The sequence below is a fragment of the Topomyia yanbarensis genome, chromosome 2, assembly GCF_030247195.1.
Source record: "Topomyia yanbarensis strain Yona2022 chromosome 2, ASM3024719v1, whole genome shotgun sequence".
NCBI classification, from domain to species: Eukaryota; Metazoa; Arthropoda; class Insecta; order Diptera; family Culicidae; genus Topomyia; species Topomyia yanbarensis.
Window position 1 is genome coordinate 54,209,834 of NC_080671.1, and position 17,209 is coordinate 54,227,042.

General features: G+C 39.2%; 1 protein-coding gene and 1 non-coding gene across 10 annotated transcripts in view; both read right to left on the reverse strand.

Annotated features, from left to right (window-relative positions):
* Positions 1-17,209, reverse strand: part of LOC131685098 (aryl hydrocarbon receptor nuclear translocator homolog) — a 567,322-nt gene that overhangs the window by 296,358 nt on the left and 253,755 nt on the right. The window lies entirely within an intron of this gene.
* Positions 10,309-10,381, reverse strand: Trnaa-agc (transfer RNA alanine (anticodon AGC)). The gene has a single exon. It is a non-coding gene; the product is annotated as a tRNA-Ala (tRNA).

Genomic DNA, 17,209 nt, shown 5'->3' on the forward strand with positions numbered 1-17,209 from the left:
ACAGAGGAACCGTTACTCTTACTTTTGCCGCCATGGGTGAAGTAAACGAAAAAGTGCTGTTCCGACTCAATATCGCGGTTGTGGATTTCAAACATTGTGGAATATTTACTGAAGGTAAAAATCTAGATTAGATTTATGGAAGTCACCTTTATCCAGCTTCATCATCTACGGCACACAGCAGTACTGATATCATTAAACATGCTAAACGCAGAAAGTTTCGTTTTGCAGAACAACTCGAAACAAGTGGTTGAATGTAGCTGCGTTGGAATTAAGTTGGTATGAGAGAGATGACAAAATAGAGGAACGACTAAACGACCTGGCACTGAATATTCGCCAAGTAACAATTGTAAAATTCATGTCGCATTACGAAGAAGTGGAATTCGTCACGCCTAACTCTTGGATGAACTTTTTCTCAAATATATCCAACAGTGGGGATGCGGATATATCTTGAGGTTGGGATGCGGATGGAGAGCTATTACTGTTATATCAGTACAAAATGCGCTAACCACGCATCAAGACCTGATTCCTACATGCCAGTTCGGTAATCAGATGGAAAATCATGGAAAATCCTGCGCCGAAGTTTCAAAACAAAATTCGTCTACTACAATTTCTTTATTCTACTCGTCAATAACTGACACCAACTTGGGGCCCATTAGACGATAAATCCAAACTAACACCAAATTATGCCCTCATGCATCATCATTCAATTTTTATTTCGTTTAGGGAGTAAAAACAATATTGCATAGTCCCAGGTATAAGATCCCGGACCCAAAAGACAAGAGTTCGTTTTCGCGTTCTCGTCAGTAAACAAAAGTTTCTGTGCTTGGCTATCCGAGACATTACGAGACTTGGGTGTTCACATACGTTATGTGAACTGCTTGGATTTAGTACCAAACTCGTGCAAGTTTGGATTTGTCGTCTAACTGGTTCTAAGTTAGCGTCAGTTACTGACGAACAGAATACGCAAAACAAAAATCAAAAACTATTCTCTCCAAAAAGGCAGTATCAACTGTTTTTTCAACATTTAAGTGTTACATAGTCTGATTATGGATAATGCCATGGGATAGCCAAGGGGGAAGGAATAAGATGTGCCAGACGCATTCGCACCACCTGATTTCCTTGGAAATGCCTGGGAAGAAATTTGTCCAAGCATCACTCGTAACGGATTTCATTTCTCTAAATTTCGACAGAATAGTTGCAATACTCTCGGAATACAAGGTGCCAGATCGTGCTGCCGTACTTCGATTGTGTCATCTACTAAGCGTTATTATGATGGCCAAAATGGTACTTCAAGTCCTGGCTAATGAAGTTTTCTGCTACGGCTGACTAATTAACGGGGGCGTCTCGTGTAGCGGGTAAAAAATCGGCTTAGTTCGTATTGAGCCTCTAGAATAGTCTCCCTCAATCTCGGTGGTCACACCGAACTTCTTTTATTTTAAACAGCCATGCATTCCACGCGCGTATTTGCTATAACACAGGCGGATTTCAATCTACATATCGGCAACAATTTTCGAAAAACTGAGCGATAAAAATACAGTGTAAACAATATTCTGTTCTATTCTTATCTAACCCTTACACAGTCAGTATTGAAAAGCATTCTGGAGCATTTAGTGTTTTTCTTGTCAACATTAATATGGACAAAGCATGTTATAATATGTTGCAGATTTGGGTTTAAAGATGTTTCAATATTATTCGGCAATTGAATTATTCATTTCATGAACAATTTAACCAACGAATCGTTTTGAAACTTGAATGAGGATTAAACGAGGACAACCGCACCGACCGTTTCAGGTTGTAGGGGGTTGGGTTAAAGCGTTGGGAGTGACTGGGAGGTTAATGTCACTACTTTGGTCCTTTTGGATGGGACATAGGTATTTACACCTTGCCTTGGCTAATGAGCCTAGGTTAAATCGTCTTTTCTCGCTCTGATAAAAATACAGTGTAAACAATACACTCTAAACTACTCATACCCAAATTTTCAAGAAAAAACACCTAGTGGGTTATTTTCTACCGCGTTTTTCCCGTGATGCAATTTGATGTTGGACACCCTTTAATAACATTTTTTTCTCGAAACCGCGTGGCGTGGCGAACATGATAACTCAAAAACTAATCAACAAATTGGCTTGATTTTTTTACGAGAATGCACAATATGTGTAGCCTGTCGATGAGCCACAGAAAACTTAATAAATTTTTTTTCTTCCTACTATTTTGAAGTAAAGTGAGTGTTTCGACATTTCTTATAAAAGAAATGTATAGAATTCGCTTTTTTCGTACTCAATGAACGCATAAATAAATCTTAACATTACACAAAAAATCCAAAAATCGTGAAACAAAAAAAAACTTTCGGCTTAAGCACTATACCAGAAGCCCCCTAAAACGTTTCCGGAACTGCACTCCGCACGTGGTGAAGCTGTACTTGGGTGACTTCCAAAAGCTTAAGCTCATGTTCAGTAACTGTCCCACAACATGGTTCCACCCTAACTTTTCGTAAAGTCAATCACAATCCCACAAGGTAACTTTTTACTTCTACGCATCTATCAAGTTCACAGTCGTGGGGCAACAATACGTTAACCCAGTTTATAACAGTAGATAAACAACAAATCAATACATAAACTGATCGTTTGCTATATTGATAACTATATTTAGTCTATACTTCGAGAACGATGAGAAGGTAGACTGATTTCCTGTTCTTTTAATTTTCGCGCATATAACAAGGCTTAACAAAAGCGGCTCAAGTGATCAGTTGATGTTGTTTCATTTGTGGTTTTTATATATAATTTTCTGTAGTGTATCGTCTTGTTACAAAACTAGCACGTAGGAGTCTGTATTTCATATGTACACAGTGTAATTTGAGAATTTTTAACGCTTCCTATTTTTAATTAAAAGTGCTGGTAAGAAGAAGTAAGTTTAGTCAAACTCATTCTTACAAACCAGGTTGAAATTTTTTACTATTGTTAACAGAAATAGACGGTATTTTACCTACTACGACCAGCATAACAAAAGTGTGCATGAAATGTAACGTTTTTTTGCTACCCGTCTTTTCACAAGATAAAATCCGATTTCATTTTTTTGCGGTATAATATGAGATCATATTTTCGAACCGAAAATAAAATGTGGAATAATCAGCATCTTTTTTTTCAAAGTTGTCCTACTGGAGCTGTAGAGCTAGGGTCTCGTCAGGGCTCCCCGTCAGAATCACTCACAACAATTACAGACGAGACGGGAAATGTCACCGACTAAAACACAGCTTAAGGCCAATTGCTTCAGGCTGTGATTCTGAATGTGATATCCATTGTATGGTTCAGTTATATGCGGTCGTAGGGACTTCGCGATCGCGTGTATCATCGCGAAGGGCTCAAGCGTTTGTACGTTAACATGCTCGATCGTATGGGCGATTGTATGTCTCGTGTGCTATCGTGTATGTGACTTTGCGTATAAAAATTTGATTTTTTTTAACCAGGTGTCCATTCGCATATCCGCGTGTGTTCTTGGATGATCTGGTGCGGATCGTGTATCTGATACTTAATTTTCAGTGTACGGTTCAGATGATAGAAGAAAGTGATTTCTTACATATCACTAAAGATCCGGCCATGTCGCCATGGAACGTGTTGTCTAGTGGATATGAACGTAATTTATTTGATTGACCCAACTGAAGGCAACCTGGGCTGCTAGAGCCGAGAGCAGGGACTTCCGGGCGAAACAGATTTATGATCGCGCGAACGTTGAAGGTCCACTCTTAAAACCGCGTTTTCATCAATGCTGAAACGTCACTTAGTCACCGGTATATTATTCTGTTTGCGAGATCGCGGGAGTAGGTGTGCGTGGATGATCGCGAAGGATTCGAGCGCTTGTATGTTAACGTGTTCGTCGCTTGCGCTAGCGAGTATATAGCTCCGCGCTCATAAATTCGATTTTATAACCGTTTGCATTCTTTTAAGATTACGTGCATTCTTTTAAGATTACGCACGGACCGTGAATCTGATGCTCATTTTTAGTGTTTGGTTCAGATGCTAAAAGTGACTAAGTTTCCCCATATCACTAGAGCTCCCGGCCATGTCGCCGTGGAACAAGTTGTCTAGTGAATATGAGCGTCACTTTTTTATTGGTCCAACCGAAGGCATAGACCTAGGCTGCTAAGACCGAAGGAGAAGATTTCTGGACGTGACTGATGCTTTATCGCTCGAACAAGGGCTTTTGTAGCTTTAATAGTGCTAAAACATTCACCTAATAACTGGAGTGTTTTCATGTTTGCATGATCGCGGGCTTTGGTGTGCGTGGATGATCGCGAAAATCTTAAGCGTTTGTATGTTAACGTGCCAAATGCTAGAAAAGAGGTAAAAGTTACAGATATCTAAAGTTCCCGGTCATGTCGCCATGAAACATGTTGTTCAGTGCATGTGAGTGTCATTTTTTCGATTTGTCCAACTGCATGGACCTATGCTACTAAGGCCCAGGGTAAGCAACTTTCGAGTGTGACTAATTTATGATCGCGCAAACACATGTGTTTGTAGGTCCACGCTTGAGACCGCGTTTATGAGTTTATAAGTGCTAAAACGTTCACTTAATCGCCGAGGTGTTTTCATGTTTGTGCGAGGATGAAGCGCAAGCGTTGGTATGTTAACGTGTTTCTCGCGTCTGCTAGTATGTATGTGGCTTCGCGTGGATAAATTCGATTTTATAACACTGTGGCCATTCGCATATTCCCGTGTGTTCTTGAATAATCGCGCGGAACGTGAATCTGATGATTAATTTTCAGTGTATGATTTAGGTACTAGAAGAGAGTTCCCCCATATCACTAGAGTTCCTGATCATGTCGCCATGGAACGTGTTGTCTAGTGAATATGAGCGTAATTTTTTATTGGTCCGACTGAAGGCATGAGTCTAGGCTGCTAGTACTTCCGGACGTGACTGATTCACGATGGCGCGAGCGTTGGGTTTATGCTTGAGACCGCGATGGTAAATTTATAAGTGCTAAAACGTTCACTTAATTGTGTGGAGTGTTCTAATGTAGGCGAGATGCCAGCAAATAATACTTATTTAACATTAATGACAATTGCATTCTGTTAAAATTTTATCATGCTATGCTGACCGAGAATGGATTATTCAGGTGCGTCGCCAAATTAATCGTATCTTAGTTTATCCAATCCGATCTTTCGAATGAATAGAGCCGAATGAAAGAATTAAACACCAGCAAAAAATGACCAATGAATCTTAGAAAGGGTTACCCACTAATCTATCATATACGCCAGTTCTCAATCCCTTTCCTTACCTAACTGTCACAAATACTCAGACGAACAGAAGAACAAAAAACACTAGCACATGACTATTGAACACTAATACTAAAATCTACAATTATTACAACACAGCCACTGATAGGATTCTAAATTTTCCTTTTTTACTGTGCATGATGACGAAGACTATCAGTCAACACACAAAGACCGCCATTGCGAGCCTTGTCCACAAACACTGGCATTAAGCCGTTGAACAATGTTTGTAAACACGGTCCACATCAAAAGTCAATGCACGGGAACCCGCCAGTCAGCCATGCCCGCACGCACAGGCTTGTGGTTGGTCGTTAATTGGCACTAGTGCAGAGTGTGAAATAAACAAAACATAAAAAAGATCCATAAACACTCTCCGTTTCTTCGATGCACCACTATCGAAACGTAATGCAATAACCATCATAAAGCAGTTGTCTGCCAGAGGTTCTTTAAAACTGATGCACGAATATGCTTGGTAATGTTTGTAATACCGCCAATCCCGTCAACCTAGGGGAGAGGACCTTCACTTATGAAGCTAAACATAAAATAACAACCGTTGACGAATATCCTATTCCCCCAAAAAACTTACAAATACCCGTATCCCTTTAAAGAGGTTATGTCAGAAACAAAAACTTTTAGAATTGGGCATAGTGATAGAATCCTGGCCATTTTGCATCGTGTTCCTTCTACTTGAAAAAAAAAACATTATGCGGTCACAGTCACTCAAGTTTGTTCTTTGTCGAACAGGGATAGAATTCATTGAATTCACTCTTGATTCATGCTGGAACAACATACATCGGGGTGAGTTATTGGCGCAAACATGATTCGTTTTACAATTCTCGTGCATGATTGTCAATACGAAGTCTACATCTCCATCAACACGAACACAAAATTTACTCGTGTAAATGAGCCAGCCCAGTTCATAAAAATTAAACCCTTCACGTCGGTACGTCTATTTCTAGCCGACTGGCAGCCGTCGGCCGTTCATTGTAAACTACAACGGCAACAACAGCTGCCTGAGCAGCCTTTGACAAGTGAACATTTTATTAGCAAGTATTATGATTTACACACGTCGCCGACGATTAAGCCGAACGAGAACGGTCGTTCGGTCGGATCGAGTCGAGCCGAGCAAGCCAAGCCGTCAAGCCGCACCAACGTCGAGGCACAACAAAAAACTATCCCCCACAATTGCACGCTTCACGGTCAGCGTCCGGCACGGTGTGTCGGAAGGATCCGGACCCTACTTCTTCCGAGTCAACGAGAAAAAAATGCAGCAACACCTCAGTATATGCCGTAGATGCCCATATCTCATCCGGAGCAGATCGCTATGGCAGCAAAGGCGACTGAGACTCGGGCTCGGAGGATAATTACTGCAGACAATAACAGCATTTTTCTCCTCTGTTGAACATTCAAATAAACGCATAAAAGTCTGGAAATAGGAAGGGGAGTTTTTTGCTGCTCACAGGTTCAATCGGTGCCTCTTACCCCCCGTTGACCAGGCAGGGCGTGTGCAACTCGGCACACTTTGGAAAATCTCGCGCAACCGAGTGTCTTGGTGAAAAAAAAAACCGGAAGATATCGGCACAATAAAACCTTAATGAGTTAATAGTTGACTCCGCCCACCCGCTTGGCGTGCCCTTAATCGATTTGACGAGTAAGGGGCGCATATAACACATGTTTCCGAGAGAATGCGTCTCTACACCGCTGCTGCTGCTGAAGCTGCTGGTGGTCATCGAAGAGCTGCACACAAAAAAGTGACGGATCATGAAAATTGAGTTCAATCTCAGCAGCACATGATTGACAGTGTGGGAACTTGAGCTGAGCTACCGCCGCTGCCGTCGTCGCCTTAATCGCTAACGAAAGTGCCATGGGAGTGGGTCGCATTTCCGCACGAATTCTGTGTCAGTCACCGGCCGCATCCGCCGTGCTGCTACCGTTACCCCACCGCTTACCCCATACTACGGTCAGTCAACATAAACGAGCAAACGAGCTACGTCAGAGTATCGTCTTTTATGTAGTCTGTCGAAGAAGAGAAGTCGCACACGTTTGTATTGCTGGTCTAAAAACGGTTGAAGGTACAGTTAATTCGGTATGTGCCTCACTGCTGGAGAGCTGATTTCCACACAAATGCACTCCGGTCGGGTTTGCTCGAGTCGAGAGTGCGGTTTTTGAATACAAAATAAGACCTCTGGGATTGTGGACAGTGGTAGGAGCTGTTCAGCACGCAACAGCAGCGGCTTCTAATACGTATTTAGGCGACGTATGTCAGCCTAGGACTTAACCGATGCGTTTTGTTTTTGGCTGGAGAGAAACAAACCGGGGTGGCGCTTGTATGGGTACTGACTGCGCTCATCAGTTGCCAATCGGACGCTGGAAAAGGGGCAAAGGCTTCACTTATCGTCCAACATAATCCATCACTATAAGCTAAAAGAAAACCTTGGATTGATGTGATGGTAATAAGGTTATACTTTATGTGGAAATTCAATACTCAATGGCATGCTTCCATCGCAACAATAATTGATGAAGCGCTGTATCACAGGAATGATATTTACGGAACCCATATTGTTCACCCAACAGAATACCATCACTATCCACATAACCCACCAATTGTTCTTTAACGACCGTCTCTAAAAGTCTAAATAACCTTGATAAGCGGTATGATCCATGAAATTCTCAAAAATGTTGTCACGTACCAATTGATTTGGGCAGCCAGCTGCCGAATATTTCGGATGGATTTATTATTTGGTGTATAAGTTCGAAAATTCTCGCTTCGCAAAATATACGCCTTAGCTCCAGACAGCCAACTGTCGGGAGCGTTGCTAACATTTACTATATTTGAATATTTTTCAAACGACAAGTGAAGAACATTATTATGTTTTCGGTCCTTAATTCGTCAATGGTCCATGCAGCAACATTTTCGCTCTCGTAGTCATCGATCCTGCAAAAAGTTTAAACAAATGATTTGTGCTCCGGTGCTCGAATTGAGGTTCGATGATCATTCAACAGGGCGGTGGAGTGCACTGGAATAGCATGTCCGAGGAAAAGTGCAAAAATCATGAACAAATGACACTTTTGTTCACAAGAACAATGCCAATTCACTTCACCACCCGCATAACCATATTAAATACTGCTATTTTTCACACAGTTGCTATTCCTGCAAAACTCAAAAATGATCAGATGATCTAAATCTGATCATCAATCTATCAATGTACTGTAAAATCCGCGTAACCAAAATTCGCATAATTTGTGTCCAACTAGAATAAAAGATTCTGAAAACCTTTAGAATTGCTGAAATTGTTTTGTTTCAGTGTTTTATCAATGTACAAAAAGTTTCATACATTTTAACACGTTGGAATATTGAACAATAAAAAAAATGTTACGAATTTTAGCTAAAAATAATTTGAAATAATTGCCAACTAGTTTCACAAAAAATGTATTAAAAATAAACAAACGCTTAAAACTAAATTTAGCATATCCCAATCTAAAGAAAAATAAAAACTCGCTTGTAATTTATTAATCTTGCTCAAATCTGAGATTTATTTGTTGTATAAAAATAGGCACTTTACGAAGCTTCCTAAAAATCAGGTAAAGTCAAATTTCGGTTTTTTTTTTATTTTTTGTACCCAAAAACCGAAATATATACTAAAAAAGTACAACAAATCAGTATTTCAAAAGTTTAGAGTAAAAATCATTCCAAATTAAAATGATTCGATAGACTATTCTGGTTTAATAAGCGATCTACAAAAAAAGTTTCGAGTGATCAAAGTCACCCCAGTTTACGGTACTCAATATTACAAGGAATGTTATTATAGAGAAGCAAGATTTAACATGCCGTTAATTGGTAACTCGTTCCTTCTCGCGAGTTGTCCATTTGCAACCAGCATACGTGATTCAAAAGTCATCATTACACTCAGTAACGACCATGCGTATTGCCCACGCACATAGAAAGAAATTAGGTGCATAACTAGAGTGGCTCATTTTCAGTGTTGTGCTGATGAATCACTTCATAAAAATAGGTGATGAGGAATGCGGACGAAAATAGCTAGCAACCACCTAAAATTGATTGCCGAAAGTTTTGGCAACAAAACGGTAGCAACTTTGAACTGAATAAATGCAATTTGTTTCTATCACGAGTATTTTTTAAATAATAGATTGGTTTGTTTTGCTACGATTCGTTTTTGTTTTGGTGACACATATTCTAAGGCACCCTGTAATTAACCAATATGAAATGACCAAATAAGATCACAAAATGATCATCTAAAACAATACGTTTGGGAACGCCATATCGTTCCACACTGTGCAAACAGCATTGTTTCCTGCCAGCTTATAGTCCATGTTATTTTAATAGACCGAAGATTTATCTGCATTTCCGCATGCATCCCGGGAAAGAGAATGTTTTAAAAAGTAAGGAAGTTGTGGGCAACTCGCCATTTTTGACGTATGCGTTCTCTACTAGCATTGTGAAACTTTGCACAGCGTCACATCTTACAATAAGCTAGTTTTTGAGTGCACCATGCACCGAATATATCTGTTCTCAGTTTATTTGCTGAGAACAGTCTTGAAAAATCAGTCGGTAAATGATTTTCCAAATTTCAGCGATTGGTTTTTCCCAATGCGAATTTTGTTATCCCGTGTTTATTGCTCTAGGCAGTCGGTTGCCGAGAATTCTTGAATGATTTGAAAAAAACGAAGTATTAATACTAAAAATAAATAAATCGATCTCCCAATGCACATCACAGATATTAAGTTTCAAGTTAAGTTTCAAACTAATAGATAAGTTAACAATTACACACAGTATCTCGGCGCTATTAGACGACTCATTATTTGTGTCCTCTAGGGACATATTCTCACAGACACCTCACTTAGTTACGTTCAGACTTAATGTATTAAGTACAAAAAATTCTTTTTTTGTATATTCCTTGTTTGGACGTGAGTCTTTGTTTTTTCCTTTCTTAAGGATTTTTTATGAACGTGTCCACTGGAAAACAGACAGAGAAAGAATGACCGGTGAAAATTCACCTTCATTGGAAACACTGAGAAAAGATATGTCCTCAAGCAGGAATCGAACCTGCGATCTCCCAGTCGCTAGTTGGTTGCGTTAACCACTCCGCCATCGAGGAACTGTGATGATGCCATCACATGTTCCCCACAGTTTTTGTGATCACCGCCGCAACATCCAATGCCTCCTAACTGACCCATCGACCCCCAATGTCTCCTATAAGCAGATCGTCACCTCTCCCTCTCACCGATCGGACCAAATCTCTCTCGTTATCTATTTTTAGGTCCAGTGGATTGCGCTCAAGGATTGAAAAAAAAAATTTAATTTTTTTTATAATTATTAAATTTATTTAGGCTCAAATGCGGTAGCTCGACGAGGTCGATTGTTCGTTTTTTACAATAAATAAAAAAAAACAACTAAGTTACCTTTTTTGTCTCGTTCGGACGCAGCTTTCTGCTGCGTGTTGAGATCCTTTTTCTAGGGGGCGAAATATTGCCAGTGTTGTCCACTGCAATTTGAGGTTCGATCCGTTTGTCTTCTTTCGCATTGTCGTTCATGTCCATGTCCTCATCCGTACTACTTTCCTGCTGCTCGCGGTCAGATGTTCCAGTTTGTGTCTTACTCTTATTGGTCGTTATTGTATGTTCGTATTTTTCGGCATTCGTTTCGTTGTTATTGTTGCTGGTTGTTGGTGTTTGACGTGAGTCTTCGTTTTTGCCTTTCTTAAGGATTTTTTTTTTGGTTTTTGACGTAAGTGCCAATACCTTATTTAGGACTTTTTTGGTGGTATCCAACGGGGAAAATACATCAAAATGGCGAGTTAAACGAAAGCAACTATGTTAACTAAATCCCCCAGAAGGCAGAACTTGAACCTGCAACCCTTGGGACACCGGACCAATGCATAAACACTTATGCTATCCCTAGGATATGATGACGTCCCAGGAAGAACACATTATCAAATTGGCGACCGTGATCGTACCCTGCTTCTAAAGCGAGATCACACATAATCGCAGCTCCCGTGAAACCTCTGTTAACTGGGCAAGGGACCACCTACATTAGCTCTGTCACCCCACCGAAGTACGATGGATAATGAGCTAAAATTAGACACCAGACTATAACTAAAACCCGGCCCTTGCTATCTAGCGGGGAAATTATATAGATCAAATATGTTGGGTGGCAGCTGCGATTTTGTGTGTGATCTCATTTTAGATGCAACGTACGATAACTGTCGCCAATGCGATAATCATGTGTTCTTCCCGGGACGTCGTCATAGCCCATGGATAGCATAAGAGTTTGTGCATTAGGCCGGAGTCCCAAGCGTTGCAAATTCGAATCCTGCCTCTGAGGGGTTTTTTCACATAGTTGCTTTCGATTATCTCACCATTTCGATCTGTTTTCCACGTGGGATACGACCAAAAAAGTGTATATATAGTAACTAGATGAGTTGATTGGGAAAATAGTAGAGCCTCAGGGGTTCAAATGTAAGTTTTAAAAATAGTACTTTTTGAAGGAGCATCTACACAAATACAAGTAGTCGCTACACGGAAACAAATCCTATCGTTTTCATGAATAAAAAATCATGAAACCAAAAATTTTGTCATCCTTAGAAATCATGAATGTGGTTCATCATATCATAATGAAAAAGACGAATATCACGTACTATAACAAGCACTGCCATGATTACTGATCATGGTTGCTACTTGTGTAACACATACCGGCAATGTTTGCCATGTGAGAGCCTGGTTGCCGATATTTAGGGGTATTCAATCAACTGTTTCCCTTCAGGACATCATATTGAATGAGTCAAATTGAACAAATGCAGTCCGAGTCTTTGCGAGACGATTAGAAAAAAATTAAAGTCGCTCCAATAAAAAAAACTCTGAGTCTTTCCCAATGAACAAAGAACTTTAAAATCACGTAAATAAAGCAAGTTTGAGTTCATTAACTATAATTGGTTTCTAGGCCCAAACCAAAGTTTATAATCGGAACTGGCCATTGGCGTTTATTCGAGGCTAAGTGGATTTGGACACAGTTGTTATACTATGACGATCAATATTACAATCCTGTTTTAAAGCAGCTCACAAGCTAATATGTTTTGAACATAGGCAACTTATCGTGAATTTTTAGCACTAATTTACGGAAAAAAATATTTAAAAATTACGAAAGTTCTCCTCATGGTGTTTTGTGTTATTTAGAAGTGAAAATTTTCTCGCATGCCAAATAAGAAGCCATAAGCCATATGTTCCCGAACCAGTCAACGGAGTAAAAATAGCAACAGTATTTAGGTTATCTCTATCCTATGCTGGTGATGCAGAAGTTAAGGCATTGATCTCACAAGGCCCTTCATTTAGGAAATATTACCAGTACGATCAGCACTAAACCGCAGTTGTCCAATTGCGCGTTAGAAATCGGTTGCGAAAGCTGACAATGACGATTGTTTATAATGGCCCATTTCCCAATTAACTTGAAAATCAAGCGAGTATTGCTTTTTTGTGTGCAGACTATTTAATAAGCACATTAGGATCTCAATAGTGACAGGTTTGTTTAAACACGAAGAACTATTCTAAAATGTTCGAACAGCAGCTATTCGTTGCATCATGCATTATTTATCATACAATGCATCAATACTGCAGCTCAATCATTTTCAACATAGCGATTTTAAAATCTATTCTCTAGGGTTCTAACACGGTTTTTGAGCAAAAACCCAGGTGAATGAATAAATTTCGATTTGAAATTAAGGCTTTTGCATGAAAACTGCCAATTTAATAATAGTAATTTTGAGAGGTTAATTATTTTAGTAAATAAATTATAATTGGATTGATAAATCCATAATTTATTTTCAATTTCATAAAATAAATTGACAATTTTCAGAAAATTAATTCATGAAATTATACTCGCCGACAAAAAAAGAGTAACGCATATACTGCGTTACGGACAAATAGTTCATGATATGATGCACAGAAATCATGGTGTATTTTCATAGCATGAAAAAACACTATATTCCGAAAATCATGAGTCAGTTTTCTCATTTCGAGGAACGGATTTCCTCCCGTGTACGCCCTGAGAAGTTTGCACTTGCACTTAAGAACTTACCTTAATTTATTTACTGAAATACCGAAGTAAAAAGAAGCAAAATTAACAAAAAACAAATTCTATGCGTTTAGTTCTTCTTCTTTTATTAGGTTATTGCTCCGCCCATTTTTCGATTTATTGGGATTACTGGATAAGCTAGCGACTCTCATTGGTCCATCGAATACTTGTTCATGTGTACATAGATCATTCCGGTAATAGAAAAAAATCACTATTTATAGTATTTGGGTTGCTTGTTTATATGCTTTCAATGTAAGCAGATAAGTCCAAACAAATGCTTTCAAAAACTTTGTATAGCGCTGTCACTTCAGTGAACGTAGGAAATATTTAATTGAATCAAAAAATGCGTTTCATGTTCGTAAGAATTGTATTTAATTAAGGAAAAATTCTTTCAGTGGGCAAAATTCCAAAAATCGCTCGTTCATTTTGTAGAATATAAACTTGTTGTTGCATAGAAGCTCAATACTTTTCGGATGAAAGATTATATTTATTTGAGTGTCAATGAATTGATAATGGCTGCAATTTCCGTTTTATTATGAATAAATATATTTTTTGTTCTGAAATTCCTATAAGCACACATTAGTTTTGCTAACACTCTTCGTGCTCTATTCACATGAACCGCGAAAATATTTCATTTTCTCGTGTTTTTGTTGTAAACATGTTGATGAAGACTATATAGAGCTTGGTATGAAGCGATGATTTAACAAAATTTTCAAGAAAAGCTTTTAGGCCGGAATTTTTTAATGCTATACATATGAGCATGCATTTTAGAGAACGGCACAAATATATGATTTGGCAAGCGATCTGCTCATGTAGCAAACGGAGTGCGCTGTTCGTGACTATCGGAACTGTAAACAGGGAGATCTACCGCGAGGTGTATACAGAAGCGTCTGCTCACTCTGTTGCAGCAACCCGAAAAACATGATTTGGCAAGCGATCTGTTCATGTGGCAAACGGAGTGCGCCGTTCGTGACCATCGGGACTGTAAGCGGGGATATCTATCTCGAGGGATGTCTACAGAAGCGTCTGTTCACTCTGTTGAAGCAACCCGAAATACATGATTTGGCAAGCGATCTGCTCGTGTGGTAAACGGAGTGCATCGTTCGTGACTATCGGGACTGGAAAAAGGGAGATCTACCTCAAGGAGTGTCTACAGAAGCGTCGGCCGGAGCTAGCTTCATGCCACTATTCAAATGTTATCCTGCAGTGGTACGAAGCCAACGGGGTTACCTTCGAACCCAAGGACATAAAAAACGCACCGGAACTAAGGCCCATCGAAAAATACTGAGCAATTATGAACCAGCCACTACCGAAGCATCCCAAAGAGGTCGAATCTGAGGAAGACATGAAGAAAACGTGGGTTTCCGTACAGGAGAAGCTGCAGCCAGATGTTGTACAGAAGCTAATGAGTGAAGTTAAGCGTTAGGTGCGAACGTACGCTTATGGTATTTAAATTGAAGGAAATAGATATGCCAAAAGCATACTGATGGGTTTTATTTTATCGTCCAAAAGCTCAAAAAGGATCGGTCCACTAGTTAATTTTCAACAGCGTTATTTCCGCGATGTTATTTGATGTGGGACACCCTTTAGATATAGATGAGTGATAAATTCGGCTACATGTAAAATAAAAAAATAATTTTCCAAATTCTGGGTAGCCAATGTTAAATTTACAGAATACATAAGATGTACAACTTTAATAGTTGTTAAGTAATTGACCATTTTTGTTGACTCTGGGCAGTCTTGCCTTATTTTTTAACATGTCGTAATTCTGATTTAAATCATAGTTTTTGCACAGAACTAAGTTTCTTACTATCTGGTACTCGAATGTCGACAATTTAATTATTGTTTTCAAACGCTTACGTGGATTGCTTTGAAAGGGTGTACCCCATTAGGCATAAATACGTTAGGTATATGGATGTTTGGTATACGTACGTTAGGCATAACGGCCGTTAGGCATAATGTACGATTGGCTTAATGGACGTTAGACATAAATTATTACGTTGAAGTATGACTTTTTAAATATTTGGATACATTTGTATTTGTATTTCAAAATTTTGATCAATTTGTATTGGTAATACATCCAATAGGCTTGAAATATATAGTGAGCCGATAATTATTGCGACACTTTCAAACATGCATAACTTTTTGACCGAAGTTAACCAAATGTTGCCCAGGTTCTTTTTAGAGTGTATTGTTTATATTCGTTCAATTGCGCAGATGTCAGTGAGATTCCAGTAGAGATTGAAGACAGTTCGCGAAAGGAGTTTGTTCATTATTAAGCTCCCTTAAATAAAAAGGGCAGTCCGAATGCTTGGTATGGGAAAACTCAGCTTGCGTTAATTTCTCGACGTGCAACCGATACATTGCACGTGACTAACATAGGCTTATTTTAAAATCAATTTCATTTGCATCAATGAACGGATAATGCCCATTAACTTAGATTATTTCGTACGTACATGCATGGTGCAGTTATCCAAGAAGAAAATATATGCCCTTAAGAACAGCTCATGAACGAAAGAATGATGCATTTGCAGCTTTTGAATTGATTATCTCCTATATGATTATATTCTTGAGGCCATCAAAAGAATTACGGGAACTGTCTGATACAAGTGAGAGTTTTTTTCGTGTACTGTGACGAGTTACCGAAACAAAAAAGGAATCGTCACAAACGTAACGTCCGTACTCTATTGCTGAAGCTGTTCATAACAGTGCAAGTTTCCGTAGGTTCCAAAACTGAATGTTTGTTCATTATTCTGCTTAATTTTTCAATATTTGGATACAATTTTATTGATAATACCACCAATAGGCTTGAAATGTGCTTAAATAAAAACTATTCAATTAAATGAAGAAATAATTCAACTCATCAATGGAAAGAATAGAAGAAAAATCAACCCTTGTAAGGAATAAATATCACACATGTTGTTTTTCTTTTGCAGTCTCTTGTTATAATTAATTGTATAAATCAAAGTATAAGGTTGAAATCTCTACAATATAGAAAGCCTTGCGATTATTCTTATTTTTGTGAATTATGCCTATCGTCCATTATGCCTAACGTACATTATGTCTAACGTACTTATGCCTAACGTATCTATGCTTGACGTCGCGTATCCGTTTTGAAACCTAAAAAGTACTCATTATATAGTGAGTCGATAATTATTGCGACACTTTCAAACATGCATAACTTTTTGAAAGAAATTAACCAAATGTTGCCTAGGTTCTCTTTAGAGTGTATTGTTTATATTCGTTCAATTGCGCAGATGTCAGTGAGATTCCAGTCGAAATTGAAGACAGTTCGCGAAAGGAGTTTGTTCATCCACCTGCGAAATTCTGGGTTGTGTATGGCGCCTTAGGGAAACTGACGGATATAAATCATTCGACCAGCTCAAAGGTCCTCCAAAGGTTCCAGGAACGGATGACAGTGGACCACAAGCTAGCAGTTGGATGAAAGCCGTGAACGAAGCTCGAAAGAGCGCTGATTGATTGAAAGTACAAGGTACTTCCCACATCGGGACCAACGCTATCAGAGTGTTGTCGAAACACGCACCCGCAAACTCTAAATGACGCCTCTAACGAAATACCGGTGCTGTGTCATTAATGAAGAGGCTTACAACATTTTAAGCAGTTGCCTGGGCAGGAATATGTTACGAGAAAGGACAAATTTGCTGTGGATGACCGTTACAAACGGAAGCTGTGAAAAAATCCCCCCAAGGGTAGGATTCGATCCTGCAACCCTTGGGACTCCGGCCCAATGCATAAACGCTTCTGCTATCCCTGGGCAATGATGACGTCCCAAGAAGAACAAATGAATATTGTATTTGCGACAGTGATCGTACCCTGCCTCTAAAGCGAGATCACACAC